Consider the following 23011-nt stretch of genomic DNA (forward strand, 5'->3'; position numbering starts at 1 on the left):
GTTGTTTTAAAAGGAACCAAACTTATGCCTGATGTGGAGTTTTTTTTGTATCCTGGTGGAAGTGTTGCGGTATTATGGTGTAAATAAAATAACTTAAAGAAATTACCAAATGGAGATTTGAACAAGATCATATCCCACTGTTACCATTTGACATAGAGTACATACCCTAAACGGTGAAATAAATTTACTGTTTAATAGATTCTTAAAGGTTTTCTATATTTTGGATACTGGGTGAGATTTCATTAAAGTCTGAATTATGTCAGTTATGCCTTGTAGTGTTGAACATTTCAATACAACTGAAGAAAAGACGAAAAAATCTCACAAATGTTTTCTGAACTGTCACTGTATTGAAAGTCATTAATTCTCAGATTTGTTGATAAGGAGAAGTTTTAATGAGGGAATAATGGTTAACGAAAGGAATTAACTAGACATAGTGATGCCTTGAGTTTAATTCTGGTGCCTTTCAATAAAGCAATTACTAGAAAATGGAAATCAGTCTAAACCAGCAGTACTAGAAGTAGAGAACATAGTAACAGAGATAAAAGAACTGGAAGTTTGATCTTTAGAAAAGGGTAGGAGCATATTTAGAAAATGGGACTTGTGGAAACAGTACATGCAGAGTAATATTTTGGAAGTGGAATGTGATTTAAGGGAAGGCAGGAATTGAATGAGCTATGTAATATCCTATTGACAGTCACTGTAGAAGGTTATATATGATGTATAATGTTTGAAACTGAAAAAACATCAATTTGGTTTGTTTTCCTTTATATTAATGTATGATTATTTGTCATAAATGACAATTCAATAAAGATGTTGCTTGTTTAAAAAATAAAAATGAATGATGAGGAGTATAGGCTGATAATACAAGTAAATGTCTTTTAAAGTCAGGTCCTGAAGTAGAGCCCCCAGTTCCCTCAAGGCTGGAAGTGTTTTAGGCTTGCCAAATTCTTTAGAGGTAGAAAAAGTAATGCCTGGAAAGACATGATGTTGGCTTGATAGTATATCTCCATGTACATGTCCAAGTTTGAGCTAGACATTCATCGGAGATGTATTGGAAAATACGAATCAGTTTAACAGACTTGGAAATTAAATCAGGATTTTTAAGTAACCATAGTGTTTAAGAAAACGAACTTGGGAAAAGACAGATGTACTCATTTGAGGAAATACAGTAATTTGATTGTATTGTCATAAAAAGACAGTGTTAAGGAGTAGAATTAAAGGAACAATTATAAAGAGGAACCTATGAAAGCTATTTAGTGTAAGAACAAACTTTAGAGAGCAAATTCATGACTTAGATTTTACTCCCTTTGAAATGTGTTTTGTTAAATGAGTTTATTTCCCATAATTGTATCAAGTATTTTAAGCTCTAAACCAAAGGGTGTAAAAGTCAGACAAATCATTCAGTAAGAACTGCAAGAAAAACCTAGCCAAGTTAGAGTTTTCACTGTGTGATACATAACACAAGCACTCGGGTCACTCCAAGGCAAGTACAAATATGACTCAGTCATTGTCCATGCTGGTGTGAATGACCTGAGACGTACCTCCCTGGACTACATGAAAAGAGACATAGAGGAGCTCTCTGAGCATGTAGCCCAGGCTGGTATGACCCTGACCTTGAGTAGCATCTTACCCTCACCAAGAATGATGCCACAATATGAAGACAAGATGATCAATTTCAACAATTGGCTTAGGTATTGGTGTCATTCAAAGGGGATCCAATGCCTGTCAGCTTGGGATGATATGCACGACAAGCCACGATGCTTTGCTAGGGACGGCTTGCACCTGTCACCCCTGGGCTTTCGGATATTGGCAAAGGCTCTTGCTACCCCCATAGTGCCTTTTTTAGGCAAGGCTCAAAAGACAAACCCACCTCCATAGGTATCTCAAGGGATAAGAAACTAAGAGTAATGCTACTCAACGCTAGAAGTCTAAACCTCAAGATGCACACACTCGAAACTCTCCTTAGCATGGAGAACATTGATATATGTGCAGTAACAGAAACCTGGTTCAGGACTCCCGAGAGCACCCCAGCACTACCAGGTTATACCTCATACCATGCTTTTCGGCCTCAAAAGTTGAACCGAACCACAAAAGGAGGGGGAGTATCGATATTCATCAAAGATACCCACACCTCCAGGTTGGTGGCAAAGCACGAAGCATCAGAGACTATCCATGTGCAACTAACAGTGGGTAAAACTGCATTCCAGTTTATAGCCTGCTACAGACCACCCTCCCAAACCCAGGAACCCCACTCGGCCTTCCTGAGAACACTGGAAAATATGAAGGTCTCTCCGAACCCCATTATATTGGGCGACTTCAACTACCCAAACATGGATTGGGAGCATTACTCTAGCTCCAACACCCTTGCCCAAAGGTTCCTAGAATTCATAAATTCAAATGCTATGGAACAACTTGTTACCACTCCCACAAGAGGGGAAAACATACTGGACCTGATCATCACCAACATGGGGACTCTATGCTCCAGACCAGAAGTGTATCCCTCACTGGTAAGATCAGACCATAAACTGATCTCACTGGATATTCACATCCCGACCCCACCCCCTGCCCAGAACACCACAGTGAAAAACTTCTCTAAAGCAAATTTCACACTCCTCAAAACCGTGGTGGAATCCTTCAAAGCCCCCGGGCCTGTGGAAAATACGGCCCAGACCGCAGAATCCTTTATAAATGCATTCTATGAACACCGTCAGGAATGCATGGATCATGCAATCCCAAATAAAACCAAGACCCTATCCTCCAAAGGCAGACGACCTGTCTGGTGGACCCCAGCCATAAACAAACTATACAATAGAAGGAGGAAGCTACTACATGATAGAGCAAAATCCCAAAAAGGGAAGGCATCTCTGATCAGTATTAGCAAAAAACTAAGGGCACTCATAAAATCGTCAAAGGCCAGCTTCGAGAGAAAAATTGCACAGGACACTAAAGATAATCACAAGGCTTTCTTTAGTTATGTTAGGAACCTGGGTGGGAATTCCCAGATATGCTCAGAATTAGTCCAAAATGACAAAAATACACTGATCCCACAGACATTGCCAACATCCTAGCTGACAGGTTCAGCGCAAACTTCTCCCTCCCACCAAAAGGGCAAATATCTATCCCAGCAGAGTGCTGCCCCCGACATCTCAGATGCTCAGGTGGGAGCCGCCCTCTCCAAAGCAAAAACACAGCATCAATGGGACCAGACGGTGTCCCAGGCTGCGTCCTACATGAACTCCAAGAAGAGCTAAACCCAAACATAAAACTACTGTTCAATCTCAGCCTTACTACAGGATATGTACCCAAAGAGTGGCGTACAGCAACAGTGGTCCCTCTCCACAAAGGTGGTGCCTCAGCGGACCCTGGAAACTATCGCCCCATAAGCCTGACTAGCTTGGTCTGCAAAGCTATGGAAAGGATCATCATGGACCTCATAAATAAAGATATTGGGGACCTACAGACACTGGATCCTACCCAGTTTGGCTTTGTTAAGGGCAGATCCTGCCTCTTAAACCTGGTTGACTTCTTTGAAACAGTCACCAAGGCCATTGACGAAGGGAAGGTGGTCCACACAGCCTATCTGGACCTCGCAAAAGCGTTAGATACAATACCCCATTCAGGCATTATAGATAAGCTCACCAGCTTAAATATAAACCCCTATGTCACTAGATGGGTTGCAAACTGGCTCAAGGACAGAACCCACATGGTTAGAATTGCTGGAGCCATGTCAGACTCCAAACCAGTTACAAGTGGCGTCCCACAAGACTCAGTCCTGGGACCTCTCTTGTTTGGTATATATTTCTCGGAGGTACAGGCCAACACGGAAGGACTGTGGCTGACCAAGTTCGCAGATGACTGCAAACTGGGCGCCATAATCGACTCTCCAGCCGACACAAGCATCCTCCAAAAGGGCCTCATAGAAACAGACAACTGGTGCCAGAGCCATGGCCTCAAGCTAAATGCCAAAAAGTGTATAGTCATCCCCTTTGGCAAAAACAAAGTGCCCACAAATTACCACATAGGTGGTAATCCATTAAGTACAGAAGAAGTCATTAGGGACCTGGGGACCCAAGTTGATAGCAATCTCTCATTTGACAACCACGTGGCCAAAGTGGTTAGAAAAACATTTTATATAGCCCACCTAATCATGAAGGGATTCATATCTAGATTAGGGGAGGTCATCGTGCCTCTTTAGTCATCCCTCATCAGGCCCATAATAGAGTACAATGCCCCTTTGGGATGTACCTTACCAAACACCTGCAGCAACTGGAAAGACCCCAAAAGTAACTCACCAAGAGGATCAAAGGGCTCAAACAGATGCCATATGCTGCCCGGTTAAAGAAACTCCAGCTCTACTCAGTGGCATACCGCCTGCTCAGAGGTGACCTGTGCCTGACGTATAAGGCCATGTCCAACCCGGAATTAAGGGACATGCTGCACCTCAAAAAATCCAAATCCCATCGAGCTACACGCTCGAGAGACTTGAACCTCAGCACTGAAATAAATAGGACATGCTGGAGGGACAGATTCATAACCCAGAGGCTCCTTTCACTCTGGAATAGAATCCCAGTCCAGGTTAGGCAGAGTCCCACATTGACTCTTTTCAAGAGGAATCTTGATGAGTGGATGGGAGATCATAGGTTTACCCCGGGTATCACTTCTGTGTCACTGTTAGACAGAGGCACAGTATACTAACCTCGAAAAAGGGCATAGCAAAATTAATTTAAAATGGGTGGCGAAAGCCAAACACACTCTGGCTAGGCTTATAAATGCCCTAGGGCAGATAGCCTAGTATGAACCTATGAACCTATACCTTAAACCTCCTGTAATGGAAACCCATGGGATATATGCAAATGACCCCTTAAGGGCATCTTTGTTTCATCTTACATGGCTTCTGACAAGACTTTGTAAACGTCTTTATGGTTACTTTCGGTCCAGTAAAGCCAAATCCCACTAATTGTGGACATGCATGTTCCAACCTTTTTTATTGACCGTATCAGCACCACATATGTTTATAGTTTGGCTGTACTTCAGAAACATAAGGTCTTTAAACCCATCTGATGCCAATAAAGATTACATATAACCAAACTATCCATTTATGCTGTGTTGATGAGGTCAATAAAAAAGCCATAATGTGCTGCCTCAAAATATGTATATATAAGTGTGGGTAGAGGTCTTCCTACATGGGTTGTGTGTGGGAGTTTGCTCCCTGTTCAAAAAAAATTGCCAGAAGGTTTTTTTTTTACATGTGTGTGTGTATATATATATATATATATATATATATATATATATATATATATATATAAAAAAATACATATACACACACAGGTCTACTTCCCATTAATGAAAATCCACTTACCTGAATCCGAAATCGCCAAAATGACATTGCCGAAGCTGGATTTGAATGAATGACCGGATTGCCAAAACTTTACCCAGGGAAAGTATCCAGTCCTGCCCTTTTCCCCTCTGTAGTAAGATCTCTGAGTTGGTATATTTAGTTAGAGGTGTGTGGTGGTGTAGCCTCCCACCTGGGTGTTTTTTTTTTTTTTCTTTTCTTTCTTTTTTTTTTTTTTTTAATTTTGGGCAACTGGATACTTACGCTGGATAAAGTTTCGGCAATCCAGTTGTTAAAATCAATGTCTCAGAGATTTTGGATTCAGGTAGGTGGGTTTTCATTAATGTGAAGTTAGACCCATACACACATTTTTGAAACCACCCCTTCCACAGGTGCTTGATTTATGCCAGATACATTTTAAATGTAGGAGAGAACATATTTGCCTCTGTCTTTGTATATAAAGGTGTACATTGTTAGAAGATGGTAGACATTCATCAGCAGACAGAAACCCTAAGGCAGTCACCCCTGTAAGAAGATTCTGACTTCAAAACATGAGTTGTCTGCCCCATAAGTCTAGCCATGTTAAGTCTGCCTTCTTTGAATTCTTGCTGTTGCTGGTCACCTAGACTGTGGGTGAGTGCTTGCATTCTCCCCCTCTCACCTACCCAGACACCCCCACAGCACTGGTTCAGGTTTTTTTTTTGTAAGTAGTTTATCACATACTGCAGAGCCTACATCCACCATCAGAGTAACCACTAGTGGCAGTCATCCTTTTCTCATCAGAGAAAGATGGAGTCCTTCCCCATTAGCTAATTGGCGACTTCAGAGTATGAGGAGGATTATGTGGTGCAAATCTCCCAAAATTCTCCCTATTTAGGGCTTCGCACAAAGAAGACACCATATCTGTTTCTATATAGGATGTCTTATTTCGGGATATTGTAACAAGCCTCTGACTAGCTGTACTGTTATCTTTTTGGTTTGAATGCTCCTAATCTAGTTGTTATGCTTTCTGTTCTAGATATTTGCACAATACCTTTTTACCTCCATCTGTGGAACCAGACTCCCAAAGCTCCCCTGCACAGTGGATGCCTGACTGCTTTTACAAAAACAAGGATTCTCACAATTTTGTATATAAGAATGCAAGTGCTGGTCTGGCTGCGGTGTCTCTGGAACAAGATGAGGAGTCATAGATGGTTTATTCCCCCCCCCCCAACACACTTTCCAGTGACAGAGAAAATAGAATACCTGACCACTTTTGGGAGAAGGATTTTATGTCAGCAGCCCTGGCCTTTCAGGCCTGTTAATTGTCCGACTTCCACAATTATATATCATGATGAGCTCCTCAAGTGAGCTGAGAGCTAAAATAGGGGAGAATTCTGATGCTGCGCCCAACTTGCTTTTAATTTTGGAAAACATACCATTAAATTAGGCTAAAATGCTGTAGAGATACATCATCAGGGCGACTGCCACAGGGCCAGCTATCAGAAGACATGGGTGACAAGGGTAGAACTCCTGCTAGAGGATGGCAGAGCACAGATCCTTAGTGCCTCCTTTGACAGTGACCTGGTGTTTAGATTCTCATGAGTGAAATTTTAAAGAAACTCGAGAGGAAGAGGAAGACAATGCAATGTATAAAACAGTATGATTGGAGCTACCCCTCCCCATTTCATAGTTGGAGTTCCTACAATTACAGACAAGGTGGAGGGAAGTAGTGGAAAGAAAAAAGGGGCAGATGTAAAAAAAAATGCAAGGAGAGCAAAAAGAGAAGTCTTGGCCCTCAGTGACGCTCACTGATAGGATGCAGTGATTTGTTCTGCTCTCCTTCAGTCTCCTTTACCTGTGTCCCAAATTCCACCCCCACATTTAGAAACCCCAGCTGCATGAAACTGGAGCAGACTGTAGAGTAGAAAGTTACCTGACTTTATCAGTTCAGTGGTAAAACATTGCTAAAGGCATGTTAGTCCGGGGTTGGCAACACAGGGATACACGTTACGCTTTCAGACAAGACAGAGCTTTGCAGGGATTCCACTAGTCCCTGACAAACAGAGAGAAGCACACTAACACCTCTTGATAAAGGAGTCCCTGAATCTTGGGGGGGGGGGGGTCAGGAGTGTCTGATAAGGGTCCAATTAAAGGAGCAAGGCACAAGGTCCTAGTCAAAACTGTTGTGTTGTGATGCTTTTGCATCCCTGTTTCATACTGACAGCTTTCCCCAGTGCCTCACAACCATGGTTGGGTCTACCAGTCTCTACAATTAATCCCCAGACTACTTCCATAATTTTATTAGGGTCAGTGTTGAATTTGAGGATATCTGGGGCGGGGGTTGGCCTACCCTCATTTCTCCAGTCTTCCTGGCTGTATGGTCATGTCATGGGCTGGACATGCAGTGGGAACGTGAAATCTTGCCTTCCATTTGTGGAATTCAGCTAAGTTCCCAACATTATCCCCCTTAGGACTACATCTTCCCTGCCCAGTTCCCTAACCTCCATCAGGAACATCATGACATCACTCAGGCAGACCTTCCTCCCTCCCTCCTGTGATGGATATGCCTCCATCCTTCCCTGACCCTCATGTCAGTCGCCCAAGCCTCTAATCGAATCAGAGTTGACTGGGCTGTAGTCCCGGCTTTATCCCTCTACACCACCTGAGCGACTTACATTGTCCATAAAAGACTGACCTTAGAGACCCATTCTAGACCTAACCAGATTAAACACTTATTCAAAGGCTCTAGAATTCGGAATGCTAACCTTCCGGGTCCATCTGATTTCAAGCAGCTCTTTTGGTGATCAAGGAACTCAAGGATGCCTCTGGTGTGTTTTTATTTACAGGGATCACAGGTGCTGCCTAAGGTTTTGATATGGGGAATCCCATAGACAGTTTGTTTGCAGTACAGCCATGCAACATTGACAGGTTGATTCCTAGTTGATTGTGCTGTAGTAACATAATATAGCACTGTGATCTGTACAGTATGCTTATGTACATTTCTGTAATTATAAATAAGTAAAAATAAGTAACATTAAGCAACAATTACAAGAAAGCACACCAAATTAATGTTTTACCAATTCTCTTGTCACACTCTATGTATCATAGATGCAGTGTTTGTCAGATACTTTAATGTGTCAGTATTGTTTTTATTTCTTTGTATTCCTAAATGCATTAATTATTCTTTTTGTCATTGTGACTAAGGATATGACTGAAAGGGTCCATAAACCAGTTCAGTTACCTGATTTAAGAAAGTATAAATAAATAATTAACTAGATGGATAGATAAAGATAAAGCTGAGTGCTGGTGCTAAGGTTTACAACATGTTGCAGAGCCAAGTACTTCCATGTCCACCCTTACCTTGATGACTGCCTAAATAAGGCCTAGCTCAGGAAGATGTAGAAGGGGACACTGCAGTTCACAGTATACTGCTAAGCCTGATTTCATCCAAGAAAACCATATTCCTTGGCATACTTCAGAGCATTACCAGCCAGAGGGGCTTCCTTCCTCATGATAAGATGAAGTCCCTGATAGTGTACTTTCAAGTGTCCCAGAAGTTCATTACAGGAGTAGAGTTCCTTCAGGCACTGGAGTATGTCACATCCATAACCCTTAATGGTACCCCTAGTAAGATTGATGAGATTCAGTGATCTTTTGCTAAATGCCTGAAAGGCAATACAGTGGGTCACTGGAGAATGTGATCTCTGTGTTGTCTTTCATCATGCAAGGGCTTGACAGGTGAGAACAGGCAGTAAAGAGTGACTGTGGGGTTCAAGTCAAACAGGGCCCAACATGTAGACTCTAATCACAAATGTCCAACACAGCCTGGGAGGTTCACTGTGGGGAGGGGGTCTGAAAATTCTAGTATACATCCAAGAATGATTCAGTCCGTCAAGGCTTTTAAGCCCAGAGTCTTGCATCTGATAATGGACAACACAGCAGTAATGTGGTACATCAGCAAGCAGTGAGGAGCTCACTCTTACCCCCCCCCCCACCACCACCTTTGTGCAAGTTAAGAATGACATCTTGGGATTTATTCCTGTAATCATACTTATATTTAAGGGTAGCTTGCATTTTGTCACGGCTGAACTCCTTGGTGGATCACCTAACGAATTGGAGACAGATTCCACAAGTGAATTCTTGTTTGGAATTCTTTAAAACATTTTTATTAAATCACAATTCATAGGTATGGACAGGGATGTGTTTTGACAACTGACCTACAGGTGGGATGTGCCAGAAATAGGTCTTTCTGTTTGCCCGAGTCACATAACTGCTGAGAATGCACTGCTGTAAAGTACTGCTTACAGCTGGACCTTCTTCAGCTGGATAGGTCTTAATATACGGTTTCTCTCCAATTGTTCTGATCATAAAGGTGATTTAGAAGGATTTTTTGGTCTTCCCACAGTGGAAATTGGATTAATAATAAAGAAGTCATTACACTTTTTTGAAGGTGTTGCCCATCAAAAGTTCTTTGAGAGGAAGGTTTGCCTTCAAAATGTGAATGGATTTTAGGGGCAACTTAACATTTATATGCAAGTGCCCTGATTTTCTTTGTTGTGTTGGTTGGAATACTCTTGTTAGTATCGTGCCTCGTTTGCACTAGTTGTAGCATGGATTAGCTGCTTCTTGATGATAAATGAGTTCACTTGTATGTAGCAGGCATAGTCCAACACAACTAGTACTGTATATCACATATTTTTGGAAATTATAGATGTAGTTGGCATTATATAATTGATAAGGTGAAACACTTCTGTTCGATTTTTTTACTTCCCTTAATTAAGAATTTTACTTTGAAAAAGTCTGTGACATATTAGTGTACTCTTGGTCAAATGCACATTATAGATTCTATGATGTGACATGCAAAAGGGCTGTTGCGGGAGATTTTGGATCAGATTGTAGATTTGCATGACCCAACAAGGGTTTCTTCCATGAGAAAACTAAAATTGGTCATTAACAATGCTAAAAGAATGTGTCAGAATTCAGATGAGGATTTTCCTTGATTACTTTGGCAGTATTAACTTATGAGATATCTTGCTAAGGATAGCCGTGTGGCCGGCCAGCATACCAAAGTCTGGGCTCCTTCTGCCTGCACTGTACATCTGACCTCAGTCCAGCTGAGCTAATGATGCATATGGGGATGTACAGACCTGTCTTACCTCAACTTTCTTGCTGCCAGCCAAGTACTGAACTATTGCATCAGCTTTGTTCCATCAGCCGTATAATATCTTCCTCTTCCGTAGCTGTTTGGTAGATAAGTATCCTCACTGGGGACCCTACTCTTTCCTGTTTTTTTTTTTTTTTTTTTTTTTGTGCTTCATAGGTTTTGTACATGTCATTGAAGAGAGGAAAATCTGCTTGTGGGAAGCAGATGCCTCACAGAAATCACTGTACTAAGTGTTTGCTTTGTCTGGGTGCTAAGCAGAGTTGTAAGTGTTGCTCTGTCCGTCCAGCATTCATGCCTAAAACTTTTCATGGTCATCTTTGAAAATTTATCTGGAGAATCAGAAACTCAGGGCTTGTCTGGTGTCTCAATCCTCAACTACTGATGTCCCTTCAATTCTGAAGAAGAAGTCAAAGAAACTCTGGTTAGAGACTTCTGCTCTGAGTCAGACTCAGATGTCACTGTTATCTTTCTTGTACGGCCTAGCTGTTGCTTCCTCCCTCTGTTGTGACACTGTTGAAGGCTGATAAGGTACAGCCATGTCACAAGTCAAACCAGTCATTCACTCCAGCCAGGAAGAGGAAACTAATGCTTAGTTGGGCGGGAACAGACAGGATACCTCAAATCTTAGGGAAGTTTAGGCCCTCTTCATTTGGTGTGGGCAGACTTCACATGAAAGAAAAATTAGAAGACCAAAGATACAGTTTCCCCTTGGTCTGCAGAGGTCCTCAGCAGGAATAGCAGGATTTTACCCAGAGGCTTTTCAAGCTTATTGTCTTTAAAGTTGCCTTTTTTCTTTCCTGATCCTGCTGTGTCTCTTCTTCCTTCTCCTCTCTTCAAATGGCAAATGGAGGAATTGGTTTAAGAAGAAGAAGAAGAAGAGTAGTTTGATTCTGATGGAGATGATTCCTAGGCTTATTCTTCCCAAATTCTTTCTCCTGTGACTTATGCTTTGGATGATCAAGATGATTTGTCCCCAGATTCTCCTTTCCTTTTGGGGACACCTTAGTCAAGATTTTCATTGGCAAGGTTCTCAGTTGTCCGATATACAGAGTAGTTGTGCTCTGTTGGAAATGGTTGTGCCCAAGCCTTTGGCCATTTGTCCCCTTTTAAAGATGTCTGAAGAAGTTGCTCACACTTTGAGCGACGAAAAGCGCTTTACTCTAAATAAACTGTCTGTTTTTAGTCTTCTGTGACATTCTTGGACTCTTTTTTGTTGGATTTAGTCTGTTCATCGTATCCAGTTTGTCTCCCTTTTAAAGCTTTGTTGGATACTTTTTCTACCACTTGCCATAATTCAGAATTTCTGCTACTTGTTCCCAAGAAACCTGTTGAGTTCCACAAGGTGCTGGATTCAGTTAAGTTATGCAACAGCTGTACTTCTGAACCATCTGTGATTACTCTTTCCACTGAAAAGCCTTCTAAGCTGTTGTCTTAGGATGATGTCCTTCAAGGATGCATCTGCAGTCCTAACATATGGGTTGTCCTGCCTCAGGCAGCCCTTCGGTCGGCCGGATTCCAAAGTCTGGGTCTGGCCTCGGCTGATGTCGCACTTCACCCGACGTCATAGCTGCTGGGGAATAAAGGCATCAGCCGACGCCATTTTCCTCAGTCTTTCTTGCCGCGCGGTGCCCGAAGCAGAAGCTGTTCGCAAGTGCCGGTCGGTCAGATCCAGAGATTTCTACTACCGAAGACTTCTAAAAAGCTAAGTACCCCATTGGGGACTCTTTCTTGCCTCAGCCGATGTCAGACCAAGTAAATAATTGTTTAACTTGTGGGAAACAAATACCTCATAAGGATTTCCACTCTTACTGCCTTCCTTGTTTAGGCCCAGAACACGACGTATCAGCTTGTCTAGCCTGTGCTTCCTTCAACCGACGGACGCTTAGACGTCGGTCGGAGTTTGCAGAGGAGTTTTTTGGTCTCGCTTTTGCATACAAAATGCCGTCGGAGACTCCGACTACACAATTAGCAAAAAAGCGTAAGGAAAAGGACCGATACTCGCGGTCCGCGGTTTCGGCTGAAACCACGGTTAGGCCAACCGCCAGTGTCTCGGTTTCGGCTGAAACAGAGTCTTCGGTTCTTCCTTCGGCCAAAACCATGCCTCCGATAGCCGAGGCCTCACAGAGCATGGCTGAATCTGCGCCTGAAATTACCCCTACTGAAGCAGGCACCCAGGATTTATCAGATACTATTCCTTTAGACATATCTACCCCTGCACGTGGGGCTGCTAGACCCCCTGCATCTATGTCTATCAAGGCTTTTTCCAGGGCTAAAGCAGCTAAATCTTCTAAGGCCTTACCTGCTAAAACTCCCTCACACAGGCCTACCTCTAGTTCCCAAATGCTCAGCCTGGCTGAGGATCTCATTTCTTTGATCAGGGGATCCCAACCTCACCCAGACAGGGCCTCTCAACCCCCTCCAGATAAGAGGCCTAGAACTGAACCCCCGGAACCTGTTTCTACAGACTATTCCTCGGATGACTCAGATATTTCAGACCCTCAGGAAGGCCCATATTCTCCTTATGAGGATTCTGATGCAGAAGACTCCATTCCTTCTGCTTCTCCTCCTGAAGAATTTTCTTTTGGGGAAACCTTACATGCTATGAGGGAACACTTTCAATGGCAGGGCCAGGATTTCTCCGATTCAAGGAAAAGGCTAAGTACTTTTTTACATTTACCACAGCATAGGCCTTTAGCATTCCTCCAGTACTAACAGTTGTTGATGATGCATATAATGATGCCTGTACTGCCCCTGATTCTCTTCCTCCGGCCCCTGCCAAGCCTGACCGATATTACAGGGTCCCGGACACACACTACCATTTGTATAAGGCTCCTGTTGCAGATCCTGAAACCATTTCACAGGGCCCCAAAGCTGTGACAGCTGCCTCTGCCAAAAACCCTCTCCCCTCTGAAAGGGAATCTAGAGCATTAGAGAGATGGGGTAAAAAGGTTTATACTTCTGCTACTCTTTCGGCCAGGGCCTTAAACTGTCAGTTTCACATGATTCAGTACCAGGAATTTTTGTTAGACCAGCTAAATAAAAAACTGTCCTCTCCTGAACCTATAGACCGCAAGTCCCTTCAGGATTTGGTACATAACTCTCAGCAGGTCAGTAACCATTTCTTAAAATGTGGCTATGATGCACTGGAGGCGTCCTTTAGATCAGCTATGACTGGAACAGTGATTAGAAGGCATGCCTGGTTAAAAGAACAATCCTTACCAGACCATGTGAAGTCAAAACTCCTAGATGCTCCTGTGGAGAAACAAAGTTTGTTTGGCTCCCCTGCACAGCAGGTTCTAAAGAAGGTGGAAGAAAAAGCAAAATCTGCCCAAACAGTCAAGGATTTCTTACAGGTCCAACCTCCGAGGTTTAGCAGAAATTGGCCTTCGAAGAATTGGTCCTTTCCAGACACCTCCAGAGCACAGAGAGGCAGGAATAGACGCCCAAGAGGCAGAGGTCAATCCAGGGGTGCCTACAGGGGACGTCAGTGGCAGCCTAACAACCAGAGAAGTACTGCCACAGATTCAGCTACAACCACTTCCACAGGACAGACACAATGACTTGGCTCTGATTCCTCCTACCAGGGAACAACTGGAAGCACCCTTGGGCGGAAAACTAGCCTTATTTTCCGTAAACTGGCATTACATTACAGGAGACAAATGGACTTTACAAACAATAGACAAAGGCTACAGGTTTCACTTCCACACTCTACCAAAAAAGAGAGGAATGCCAAACCTACCACCAAGCCAAAAAACAAACGCTCTAAGACAAATCAACAACCTACTAAGGATGAGAGCAATAGTAAAGGTACCGCCTATGGAACAAGGCCAAGGATTTTACTCCAGACTTTTCCTTGTACCAAGAAAAGAAAATCAATGGAGACCTATTCTCGACCTGTCCGCTCTGAACACATACCTCATTGTCCCAAAATTCAAAATGCTGACCCTACAGCAACTTCTTCCCATGCTGGGCAAGGAGTCTTGGCTGGTGACTCTAGATCTCAAGGAGGCATACCCGCACGTCCCTATACGACCAGATTGCAGAAGACACCTCAGATTTCTTGCAGGATCAGAGCATTATCAATTCTCAGCATTGCCCTTTGGCTTATCTACTGCGCCCAGAGTATTTACGAAATGCCTGGCATCAGTAATTGCTCATTGCAGGCTTCAGGGAATTCAAATTTACCCATACCTGGACGACTGCCTAATACAAGCGGACGACAAGACAAAATTAACAAAAAATTTGGAAAAGGTCATACAACTGCTGCAAGCCTTGGGATGCACAGTCAACATGCAAAAGTCAAGACTAGTACCATCCCAAAGGATAACATTCTTGGGTGCAGAACTGGATACATCAACTCAGATGGCCTTTCTCACAGAAGAAAAACAAAAGCAACTACCAGTCTATTTCATGACATTAACAACACAGACTCCGCTTACTGCAAGGAAAGTCCTGCAAGCCCTGGGTTACATGGCATCCTGCATAATATTGATTCCGCATGCCAGACTGCATATGAGAAAGTTGCAATGGTACCTAAGGAATGTATGGTCTCAACACAAGCACAGTCTAGAAGCCCAGATTCCAATAATTCCATGCCTGAAGCAAGAATTCCTGTGGTGGGCTCAGGCCTGTCAGTTGAACAGAGGATTGCCTTTCCACAAACCTCATCCAAGCCAGACCATCACCACGGATGCCTCAGACCTAGGCTGGGGGGCACACATGGTGGACAAGTGTATACAAGGCCTATGGACCCAAGACCAGCTGAATCTACACATAAATCAAAAGGAGATGCTGGCAGTGAAACATGCAATCCAGGCATTCAGACCATTTCTTCAAGGTCACCTGCTGATAAGGACGGACAATACCACAGTCATGTGGTACATCAACAAACAGGGAGGTACACACTCATATCCTCTATGCCGGATGGCAATGGACCTGTGGAATGTGACCCTGAGTCTCAACATTCAACTCCAGGCCAGATTTGTACCTGGAAAAGAAAATTCACTAGCAGACACCTTAAGCAGAACTACCACGGATGCTCACGAATGGATGCTGCATCCAGATATCTTCAAAACCATAACAAAGAAATGGGGACTACCAGAGATAGACCTGTTCGCCTCCCCACACAACCACCAATTGAAGAAATTCTGCACAAGAGCATACCACCCACTTGCTTGGAGGGTGGACTCCCTTTCCTTCAGCTGGAAAAACCTGACAGCATATGCATTCCCACCTCTTCCTTTGATGTACAAAGTCCTACTGAAGATCAAAGAGGATCAGCCAAGGATAATCCTGATAGCTCCAGACTGGCCGAGGCAACATTGGTACCCGCTACTGAGAAGCATGTCCCGGACACACGCATGGCCTCTACCTCTATGTCCTTTACTTCTAACACAGAACAACTACAAAACCCTACATCCAAACTTGAAAACACTACAGCTAGCTGCTTGGAATATTGCATAAAACAAAATAACCCAGATTTATCTCAGAAGGTTAAGGACATTATCCTGGAGGCTCGCAGACCCTCCACAAGGAAGACTTATTCAGCCAAATGGAAAAGATACCTCATTTGGAGTGCAGCAAAAGGGGAAAATGTCTCATTGGCAAACATAGCGAACATCCTGGAATACTTAGCAGAACTGTTCCACAATGGCCTGTCCTACTCCTCCATTAAGATTCATGCATCAGCAATTTCAGCAGAATACAACATGGATCCTCCTGTCTTCTCTCATCCTCTACTCAGACAGTTCCTGAGAGGAATCAAAAATGTAAAGCCTCCAAGGAAACCACCTTTGCCTACATGGGATCTCAACTTTGTGCTGGAAAAGTTAACACTCCCCCCTTTTGAACCAGCAGCAACAGCAGACTTACAGTTCTTATCTTGGAAAACTGCTTTCCTGCTTGCAATCACTTCAGCAAGAAGGGTATCTGAGTTACAGGCATTAATGGCAGTACAGCCCTTCCTTATCTTCCATCAGGATAGAGTGTCTCTGAGAACTAACCCTACTTTTATGCCAAAAGTGGTCTCCAGAGTATCATTGAACCAAGCGATTCATTTATCTACATTCTTCCCCAACCCACAGAACAGGGGGGGAAAGACTACTACATACCTTGGATGTGCACAGACAATTACGCTACTATATGGACAGAACTAAGAACAGCAGAAAAACTGACCAGCTTCTGGTAGCATATGCAACAGGAATGCAAGGAAAAGCAATTTCAAAACAGACAATCTCAAAATGGATAGGAAATTGCATTAGATTTTGCTACTCTTTTCATGGAAAAACAACTCCAGAAAATAAAGGCCTCACTCCACAAGAGCTACAGCCACCATTACAGCTTTCCTACGAGGAGTTGCTACCAAAGACATTTTAGAAGCTGCTACTTGGAGCTCCGTGCATACATTTGCCAAGCATTATAATCTTCCTTTATACTCCAGATCCCGAGCAGGTTTTGCAACTGCTGTTTTGCAAGGGATCTTAACTACACCATCTTTATCTTAGTACCTCCTCCCCCAGTTTGGCTATGGTATTCTACCCATATGTTAGGACTGCAGATGCATCCTTGAAGGACATAGTACAGTTTTGTACCTACCATAAATGTAGATGTCCGATAGGTATGCATCTGCAGTCAGGATTACCCACCCTCCTTCCCCTCTGTGGTATTCCTAGGGTACTTACCCCTCTTTTAGCTAGCTGGGGGAATCTATTATGGTGTATTTGTTTGTATATTTGTATATATATATATATATATATATATATATATATTTATATATATATATTTTTTTTTTTTTGCTCTCTACTGTTTGGAATTTTTTGCATTTATCCAAATTTAGCCTTCTTAGAGGGTACCTGGCATCTGGGGCAAGAAACACTGAGGAAAATGGCGTCGGCTGATGCCTTTATACCCCAGCAGCTATGACGTTGGGTGAAGTGCGACATCAGCCGAGGCCAGACCCAGACTTTGGAATCCGGCCGACCGAAGGGCTGCCTGAGGCAGGACAACCCATATGTTAGGACTGCATATGCATACCTATCGGACATCTATATTTATGGTAGGTACAAAACTGTACTTTTTGCCTACAGATAGACAGAAGAACCATTGATAGATATGGCAAGAAAGTTTATACTTTTGCCACATTAGCTTTTAGAACTATTAATTACCAGACCTGTATATTAATGTACCTTTTGTATGTTTTGGGTAACCTGGGTAATGTGCTATCTGGTTTTGATGACTCAGAAGCCAAGTCTGCTGCATTATCTATCCTTTACACTGCTTATCAAGTTGCTAGACATTCTGTTTAATGCAGTTATGATGCTGCTGCCTCTGGTTCAGTTCTTTGTAGGTTTTCCTGGCTTAGACTCAAGTCTTTACTGAAGGATTTCAAAGCTAAGCTACTTGACTCGTCTTTGGATAAGGCAGCATTTTTTTTGGTTCTGCAGCTTTAAAGCTTTTCAGTACCTTGTAAGAGAAGGGAAAAGTCATGCAACACCTTAAACAAACCTTTTTCTTTTTTTATCCTGTTCCCAAGGCCTTCTAAGGGTGGTCTTTTTTCATAAAGGCCAAAGGTCTTCTCAAAAGGCTGGGAAGCCTTCCATTCTGTTGTTGCATAACAAGGCAAAACAGAGTTCCAGGGATTCAGAACTTTCCTTTCCAGGTAAATCACCTTCCTTATGACTGTCTTCCTCCTTTTCCCAGGTCACCCTTTCTCAGTTTCCTTTATCTTAGAAACTGCCCCTTTTTCTGCCAATCTGGCAATCAGTATATTAAGACAAATGGTCTCTACCTATCATGGGGGTGGGGTTACAAAATTTCTTGGAATGCTTTCCCTCACCCTCATTGTTTACTAAACACCCCCCCCCCAAAAAAAAAGCCAGGTTCATCTTATTCTTTCTTTTCTTTTTTTATTTGATACCTGTTTAGTCGGGGCACAGTAGAATTTGTGTCTCCATATTTAAAAAAAAGTGAGGCAGCAGATGGAGGACTATTTTTGGATCGATCTTCAACACTTTTTTTTTAACAAGAAATATTTTCATTGAATTATCACTTATTACATAAGCATTCATACATTTATATAAATGAAAATGAACTATATTGGCATATTTTCAGTTGCAAACATACATCACATATAATCTTCTGTACCGTCATTGTCAATCAAACGAATAGCTTATTCAATTCCTGCCTTCCCTTAAACCTTGTTCCTCCTCCAAAACATTGTTCTGTGTGTATTGTTCCCACAATTCCCACTTTTTTTTCTATGTAATTTGTCCCTAAGATTTTCTAAAGATTCCAGTTCCAGTTCTTTTATCTATGTTACTTTATTCACTATTTCTAGTACAGTTGGTTTAGACTTTGATTTCATTTTCTTTTAATTACTTTTTGGCAACCACTAGAATTAAACTCAGCAAGGCCTTATTATGTTTAGGCCATTCTGATTCTGTGTCACAGTTCAAAAAAATAATTTTCTTAGTTGTACCAGTTTGCTCACCTAATATTTCTGACAGTGTAATCTGCAGAATATTTTTAAAGTCTGCCAACTCATTACACTCCCCAAAGTGTATATTCCCGATTACCTCTTTCTTCTGTGTCACACCTTCAACATTTGTAGCCTTCCTGAGGAAAAATAACTTTGGAGTTTGCTTGGGGTATAAAAATACATATGCAAACACTTCCAAGCAGAAATCCTAAATATTACAAACTTTGTTGCACGTTTAGGAAACGTACATATATCTTCCCATTGTTTGTGACTTGCTTATCCAATCTTTCTTCCCAGTCCTTTCTAACTTCCTCTAATTGACTCCTATAGTTCTTCTGCAATATTTTATATTCCCTACTAATCATCTCTTTTTTAACATCTTCTGCTCTAGGTTCTACTGAAAACTCTACTAGTGCTGGCCTTTCACTTAGGATTGGGAGGGTGGTCTAATGGTTAAGGTGTTTGCCTTACAAACACAAGGTATAGGGTTTGAATCTCGCAGGGGATAACTGGCTAGGCGTAAAATGGCTCAGAAGGGCAGTTAACCTAGTACTAACCTATGAACCTATGGATACCCCTATTCCTTTATTTTTCTCTATACCCTGTTGTCAATCTTTGATAGGGATGGTGATCTCTAGCCTGCAGTGCCAGTGTATTCTTGGTTTCTTCCCATTCTATTACGTTTGCCTATCTAATTATTGTCTCCAGTACCTTGGTTCTTTTGCCAGCTTTCTCCAGTAAATTCCATCCCTCTCTTGTCTATTCTCTGTACCCCTAATTGCAGTCTTCCTGCTCCATTTCCAAGTTGGCTTAGTTCTTGGGATATTTTCTGCTATTTTATGAATATAATCTTTTGTATGGTTATTGTTCTCCCTAAGGGTTTGGATCCAGAATCCCAGTCTCTCCTTATTTCTTGAGCCCCCCCCCCCCCCGTTATCATCATCATCCCTTTCCACTTCGAATTATAGCTCTCTGCTAATGCTGTGTATAGGAGCCTTAACTGTGTAGCCCTGAAATATAACCCCTTCAAATAAGATGATCCCAAACCACCTCTTTCTGTTGGAAGGACCAATTTAGCCTTCCTCCCCTCCCAGATTAAAATCCTTCAACTCTTTTTTACTAATTGCTATCCACAACTTCTACTTTGGTTGATAAAAATATGCCTGACCTGTGTATAAAAGTGAAGAGACTAAAAACATTTTCACTGATTGTATCTTGCTGTCCATATCCATAAAACAAAACTTTCACTGTCAGTTTTTGTATTATTTTTTTGTGTTGTCCCTTCCCGCATATCCATAGCTGCCGTAAAAGAATTCTTCGTAACCTATACTCCCTAAGTATTTCTTTTTATCATGTCCCCATAAATATGAGTATTGTTGATGATAGGAGGTTACTAGGCTATTGGCCCTGAGGTCCTTATGAGCCTAGCCAAGAGTTTAACCCATGTTTACACAAATCGGCACCCGATGCCCAGCAGGAACATGGGTGGACTCCCAGGGGTATATTTTCTGTTGCCCATCCAGTTATCCAAGTTGCACTTAAAAAGGGGTAAAGAAGCACTCTGCTTGACGTGGAGAGGGAGTCTATTCCATAGATGGGGGAGTCTCTGGGACACAAATCTGTCCCACCAACAAGTATTGTGTATGTCACAGAGTGGAGCTTGACTTGCGGATATGCAGCAGTCCCATCAAGGTGGGGTCCGTGATCACCTTGTATGCCAGAAAGAGGTCACCTCTGAGGAGTCTGTATGAAACTGAGGCTAAATGCCCTAACCCTCTACTATCTGTGTATGGTAAATGTTTGAGGCCCTGGATTCTCCTGGCGAGGAATCTCTGTAGTTTCTCCTGCTGCTGCATGTGCTTTGCGAGGTACATGCCAAAAGGGGAGTTTTACTCAATAATGGGCCTTATAAGGGAATAATACAGGGATGTTATGACCTCTTTGTCCCTGGATAAGATAACCTTACTTATGAGGTGGGCCTTGTAGAAGGCTTTCTGTACAACAGAAGCAGCATGGTGGTCAAAAGTCAGGTTGCTGTCAGCCTGGATGCCCAAATCCCTCACGACTGATTTGAGTGCTTAGGCCATATTTATTAATGTGATAATTTGTGGGGACGTCACCCTCCCCAAAGCAGGTGGTGTTGCAGTTTTTGATATTCAGTTTAACACCATGTTTCTGGCATCAGTTATTTGTTTGAGTGAGACCCTATTGGAGGATGTCCACATCACTAGGGGAATTGATGACAGCACCCAGCTTGCAGTCATCTGCAAACATGGTCAGCCATAGCCCACTGGTTTTGGCCTGCACCTCAGAAAAGTATATCCCAAATAATGGAGGCCCCAAGTCCGAACCCTGGGGTGCACCACTTGTTATGGGTCTACTGCTTGAGGTGGCTTCCCTTATTTTGACTACGTGGGTTCTGTCAATGAGCCATTTTGCTACCCATCTGGTAACATATGGATTGATGCCTAGTTGAGAGAGTTTATCTGTTATGTCCAAGTGGGGAATAGTGTCAAAGGCTTTGGCCAGGTCAAGGTAGGCGGTGTGCACCGTCTTCCCCTCATCCATGGCTTTGGTGACTGTCTCAAAGAAGCCAACCAAATTTAGCAGACATGACCTCCCCTTGACAGAGCCAAACTGTGTGGGATCAAGTGTTTAGAGGTTGCCGATGCCCTTGTTAAAGAGGTCCATGATAATCTGTTCCATGACCTTGCAGATCAGGCTAGCTAGGCTGATGGGTCTGTAATTTCCTGGATCGGTGGACGCTCTACCTTTGTGTAAAGGGATGATAGTGGTTGTCCTCCACTCAGCTGGGACAAAGCCAGTACTCAGGCTTTGATTGAATAGGGTGCCTAATGGTGTTGCCAGTTCTTGCCTGAGTTCATGCAGGATGCAGCCTGGGATGTTATCGGGTCCCATGGAGGCTGTATTTTTTGCCTTTGAGCAGTGACGGCTGGTGACTTCAAATCAAAGGGGGGCTGCAGGAGACAACTGAATGGGTGGGGCCAATGGAAAGGGGTGTGTCCAACTAGAAAGCGGTGGAGCTATGTTAAAAACCTGCAAAAACTGGGACTTTAATTAAATACGTTGCCCTGGGTGCCACTGCCAAAACCGTCAATATGAGAGTCCAATCAAGACCAAATGAATTGCGGAAGAAAAAATATTTCAATGCATTGGCTACACGACAGCTTACTTAATATCTAGATGGTAACAAAAAGGTTGTGAGGCATGAAAAAATAAATTACTTTTTAAATACATTACTGGAATCTCAGTCAAAATCGGGTATAAAAAACAAGCAGCACTGAACTCAAGCCACTTCTCATTGCACTGCAGTTCTAATTATAATTTATATTTAGCTTTATAAAAGTACCAAGTAACATGCTGAAAGTAGCAATACCCCCACTTGTAAAAATGTTTCTTATCCCAAAAAGATCTGCTGCCTGACAACAATTATCCATCTACTTGTTTCATGGGGAAAACATGATGAAAGTAACAAATGAACAGCAAACAAGAAGCAAACTCAAGATAAACTGCTTAAAGAATTACTGCACAGGTTATATGCACAGGTTATGGACCACACATGATAGACTGGCATTCTGTTTAGTTTTCAGGTAAAACCTGCAAGGATGACTGAAGTTTCCAACAAATGTAATGAGCTGCTGAAAATACTGTAATCCTGTCCTTTATTACAAATATTGTCATATGCATTTCAATGCTTAAGGCTTATACGCCATCTAGTTATGTAAATATTCTCTGCATGGCAACAACAAAAAGGCCTTCAATGATGGTAATTCTTTTAACAGTGTGCTTATTAAAGCTTATTTCCATCTGACAGTCTCAGACAAGCTTACCTGATAGCAGTTAAAGCACTGCTACTTAAAGCACAGAGCAACAGGCACTGCAATGACCTGCATTTTCTGAATAAGAATGATAAATCAACAGTATAAAAATATGACAGAAAAACGGAATATTCTGCAAAATCAAGGACAGATGAAAAGCCACTGTAGCACTTGTGTCTACCTTGGATGGGGGGATACTCTGCACACACAATGCA

General features: G+C 42.5%; 1 protein-coding gene across 1 annotated transcript in view; it reads left to right on the plus strand.

Annotated features, from left to right (window-relative positions):
* The window catches only part of PDCD5 (programmed cell death 5), a 473710-nt gene that overhangs the window by 170368 nt on the left and 280331 nt on the right, over positions 1-23011 (plus strand). The window lies entirely within an intron of this gene.

The sequence above is a fragment of the Protopterus annectens genome, chromosome 8.part0, assembly GCF_019279795.1.
Source record: "Protopterus annectens isolate FY-2018-M chromosome 8.part0, PAN1.0, whole genome shotgun sequence".
In the NCBI taxonomy this organism is placed as follows: Eukaryota; Metazoa; Chordata; order Ceratodontiformes; family Protopteridae; genus Protopterus; species Protopterus annectens.